The 5,135-nt window shown below is 44.3% G+C and overlaps 1 pseudogene; it reads left to right on the top strand.

Moving 5' to 3' along the window:
* Nucleotides 1-4,442: 4,442 nt before the first annotated feature.
* LOC102432085 overlaps nucleotides 4,443-5,135 on the top strand; it is a 29,735-nt pseudogene continuing 29,042 nt past the window's right edge.

The raw sequence follows: 5,135 nt of genomic DNA on the forward strand, positions 1-5,135 counted from the left end.
TACAGCCGCAGCTTTTCCCATGCTTTCTTGAAAATCTGATGTGATATTGACTGAAAAGGAATCAAGAGCCTTGGGAAGATGTAGAGCCTAATGAGCCTTGAAAGCTCTTTATAATCAGCTTTCCCTAGAAACCCACCGAAAAGCTGCAGGAGGGTCAAGGGGTAACCAAATGACAAAGTGTCACTCCAATCCCCCCAAGGAGCACTCTTTAAATCCACCAGACACATTTTACATACACTGGACTGTGGAAGCCAGGTTTCTGCTCTAGTTTGAGTTTTCCTACATTTTTGGATTCTGAATGAAGAATTTGATTTTGTCTCAAAGTTGACCCAGCAATATTCACATAGTCCTAAAAGTTTAACGTCATTAAGTTGAAATTTTCCTAGTAATTAAAAAAATCTCTATGCGCCTTTGATTGGCACCTGATTGTTTTCCTTTAAATGTATGATGATTGCCCAGCTGGCATGGCTCAGTGGTTGAGGTTGACCTATGAACCAAGAAGTCACAGTTCAATTCCCAGTCAGGGCACATGCCGGGGTTGTGAGCTCCATCTCCAGTGTGGGGTGTGCAGGAGGCAGCCAATAAATGATTCTCTCTCACTGATGTTTCTAACTCTCTCTTCTTCTCCCTTCCTCTCTGAAATAAATAAAAATACATTTAAAAAATGTCTGATGATTTTTAAATTAGGTTGTCTTCTATAATAAAATACAGGTTCAGATAATTTTCTTTTCAAAATCTCTGTACCTCTTTTTTATCAAGAGACCCAATTATTAGGCATCAGCTTTAAGTCTCAACTTAACATCCTATAGTTGAATAGTTAACTTTCTTTTGATTTAGAAAGATTTTGAACTAAAACTAACCCGAATTTCAAGCAATAAATGTATTTTCTAACCATAAAAATTAAGAGCAGGAAGGTGTTGCCCTGACTGGTGTGGCTCAGTTGACTGAGAGGTCACCGGTTCCATTCCTGGTCAGGGCACATGCCTGGGTTATGGGCTCAATTCCCAGTAGGGGGCGTGCAGGAGTAAGCCAATGGATGCTTCTCTCTCATTGAACTTTTTCTCTCTCTCCCTTCTTCTCTCTCTCTAAAATCAATAAAAACATATTAAAATTATTTTATTTTAATTATTTTATATTTTAATTGTAAAATTGGTATTTTAAAATTTAATTACATTTAAGTTGGTTAACATTGATTTTCAGTTTAAGCATTTCTCTATCTTCTTTCTCCTTATTTTGTATTTTTATGTTATTTTTGCTTCTTTCATTAAGTTTTACATTTCCGTGATATAGTGTCTTAGGAAATTGAAGTAAAGCCCAGGATGACACTATATATGAACAGTATTACAATCCAGAAGGAATACCTTCATATTCTTGTTCATAAATGTTCCTATTTTGGACTATATTAAAGGGATCCACTAACAAATGTTGGCTTAGCAGATGTTCTAACCACAGTATTATATAACACACAAATTGCTCCACAAGATAGGAACTTGGCTTGAAGAAGCCTGAAACTATTTTGTCCTGCCGTGGTGCTTAACCTAGAGTTCAAGGCTGAAATTGTATGCAATATATTAAGCATCTGTTTGTGTGTATATATGTATGTGTGTTTGTGACTTTGGGTGTGTGTGGCCCAATAGGTATTATCAGATTCTAAAATCTGATTGTCTGTGACTCTTCAAACCTTAAGATCTTCTGAAACCTCAGTTTTCTGCCTCTGTATAATCATACAGGAAAATATTTAATTTCCCCTGCATTTAAATGTTTCACTGAATAAATCAATTATCCTGCCCTTTTACTGATAGAGGCAATACATTACTTTGGTTATTAAAATGCACTAGAGCCCTAGCTGGTTTTGCCTAGTGGATAGAGCATCAGGCTGTTGACCAAAGGGTCCTGGGTTCTATTCCAGTCAAGGGCATGTACCTTGGTTGCAGGCTCCTCCCCAGCCTGGGCCCTGGTCAGGGTGTGTGCAGGAGGCAAACAATCAATGTGTTTCCCTCACATTGATGTTTCTCTCTGTCTTTCCCACTCTCTTCTACTCTCTCTAAAATCAATGCAAAAATATCTTCGGGTGAGGATTAAGAAAAAAAAATGCACTTGCACTATTGCCTTTGACAGGCTCTGCTCAAATAAAGACTAGTTCTACTTCATTTCCAAGCCATTCAACACCATCTGAGTCAAATTTTCTTTTTTTTTTAAAGAGAGGAAAGGTGTCAATAACTGTGCTGTAATTACTTATTAATTCATCTGTTTATTCATTTATTTATTTTGTGTCTATATGTAGCTTGGAAGTCTGCTGAAACCTCCTGGCCACTTGTATTTTAGGTTGTAATTCCATGACCACTCCCCAGATTCCAAGGTTTGGATATGCTCAGTTCTTCTCAAGATTTCTTTAAAAACCTGTGGACTAAGTGTCTGAATGTACCCTCTTAAGTAATTCCCTCTGAGGAACTCACACAGCTGCCAAAAGAAGAAAATCTTCACCTCTTTATCCTGTTACATTCTCTCCTAAAAGAATAGTTTCTATTGCAACAAGATTACTACACAAATTTTTCACCTGAGAGGTAGGTGAGAAGACAGACACAGTGTTTACCTATGACCCCTGGACCTTAATGGACAGCCCAATACTCCTCTTCTTTTCCCCTAAAGAGTTGTACAGAACTCTTCTCCAAGGCTCATTTTGGGTATTATCTCCTAAATCTTCATGGTTGTTTAGAAATGGGTTAATTTTTTTCTTTTTCTTTTTAAAATATATTTTATTGATTTTTTACAGAGAGGAAGGGAGAGGGATAAAGAGTTAGAAACATCGATGAGAGAGAAACATCGATCAGCTGCCTCCTGCACACCCCCTACTGGGATGTGCCCACAAACAAGGTACAAGCCCCTGACTGGAATCAAACTCAGGACCCCTCAGTCCACAGGCCAATGCTCTATCCACTGAGCCAAAGCTGCTAGGGCAAAGCAGATAATTTTTAACACCCTTAAATTAATTTTAGCAATCACAAATAAAAAATAATAATTATAATAATCACTAGAGGCCTGGCCTGTGCCCCCTCACAGTCTGGGACCCCTTGCTCCTTACTGCCCACCTGCTTGCTGCTCCCTACCACTCGGCTCGCTGCTCCTCAGTGCTGCTGCGGAGGTTCCTGCACCTCCGCTGCACTCACCAGCCATGAGCCCGGCTGCTGGATGAGCAGCACCCCCCCTGAGGGAACTCATTGTAGCTCCAGGCCCTGGTTGGTGTGGATCAGTAGTTAGAGTGTCCTCCCACGCATCAAAGGGTCATGAGTTCGATTCCAGGTGAGGGCACATACACAGGTTGTGGGTTGCTTGGGCAACTGATCAATGTTTCTCTTTCTCTTTCCCTCTCCCTTCCTCTCTCTCTAGAATCAATGAAAAGAACATATCCTTAAAGGAGGACTTAAAAAGAAAAAAAAATGCTGGTTTCGTTCAGTGGATAGTGCTTTTGCAGGCAGCCTGAAGGGTACCAGGTTGGATTCCAATTGAAGACATATACCTGGGTTGCCGGCTTAATCCAGGGCCCTGGCCGGGAATTCAGCAAGAGACAACCATTTGATGTCTCTCATATTAGTTTCTGTCTTTCTCCCTCCCTCCCACTCTCTGTAAAATAATAAATAAATAAACAAACAAAAAAATCAATGCAAAAATGTCCTCAGTGAGGATTAACCAAAACAAACAAACAACACCCATTCCCAGTGTGATTATTGAAAGGAGCATATGAAGTATTTGTTGAATGAACGGGAAGGGATGAGACTTTGCTTTCTAACTGTTTTAGCAACTCTGCAAGCCAGAGGGTTTATTTTTATTTTTTTTTAAATATATTTTATTGATTTTTACAGAGAGGAAGGTAGAGGGATGGAGAGTGAGAAACATTGATGAGAGAGAAACATTGATCAACTGCCTCCTGCACACCCCCTACTGGGGATGTGCCCACAACAAAAGTATATGCCCTTGACCAGAATTGAACCCGGGACCCCTCAGTCCACAGGCCGATGCTCTATCCACTGAGCCAAACTGGTTAGGGCCAGAGGGTTTATTTTTTATTTTCATTTTTATTGATTGATTATTTTAGAGAGAGGACGGGAGTGAGAGAAACATCAGTGTGTTGTTCCACTTACTATGCTCTCTTTGGTTGCCTCTTGTCTGTGCCCTGACCAGGGATCCAACCTGCAACCTTGCTGTATCAGGAGGAGGTTCTAACCCACTGCTCAGGGTACTGCCTGTCAGGGCCCCTCAACAAAATCCCTCTGGTGTGCCCTGGCCCCTGCTGTGGGTCGGAGCTCCTCTGCCACAGCAAAGGTTTGGGTTCCATTCTGTCAGGTTTTGGGTTTGATTCCTGGTCCAGGCTGACTGCTGCTCAGCAAGTGACCGAGGACCATTGAAGTCCATGTGCTCTAGTCATTTGGCGGGACCGGGGTTCCATGGCTGACTTGGCCGACTCTGATCCCTGCTACCCCCAGTCCTCCATCCAGGGCGACTTCAACTATAAAAGTTGCGTGGCCTCCAGGTAGGTCGCCCTCTCCATGGCTCGCCAGGCTTGGTTTCTCCACAGTTGCCCTGGGAGGCTGATTTCCAGGTTCCCAGGGAGTGCGCCCTCCACTCCGGACTCCCAGGGAGAGCCGGTTGGGGGCATGAGTGCTGGCTGACCCCTGCGGTTGCCCCACCAGCCCCGATCTCCCCTGCCTGTGGCCCCGCCCTTCCCTTCATGATCACATATCCAGGGCCACAGGCACGGATGCACCCGATGCCCGATGCCCTGGGTGCCGCCATGCTTGTGGCCCCGCCCCTCCCTTTGCCATTGCAGATCAGAGGGCTGCAGGCATGGCTGCACCCTGGGGCTGCACCCGGTGCCCTGGATGCTGCCATGCCTGCTGCTCCACCCCTCCCTTCTCCATTGCAGATCGGGGGCTGCAGGTACGGCTGTACCCGATGCCCTGGGTGGCGTCATGCTTGTGGCCCCTCCCCTCCCTTCGCATGGCAGATCAGAGGGCTGCAGGCAGGCTGCACCCTGGGCCTGCACCCGGTGCTCAGGGTACTGCCATGCCTGCTGCCCCACCCCTCCCTTCTCCATTGTAGATCGGGGGCTGCAGTCCCGGGTGCACCGGATGCCCTGG

The sequence above is a fragment of the Myotis lucifugus genome, unplaced genomic scaffold (assembly GCF_000147115.1).
Source record: "Myotis lucifugus unplaced genomic scaffold, Myoluc2.0 scaffold_1741, whole genome shotgun sequence".
NCBI lineage: Eukaryota > Metazoa > Chordata > Mammalia > Chiroptera > Vespertilionidae > Myotis > Myotis lucifugus.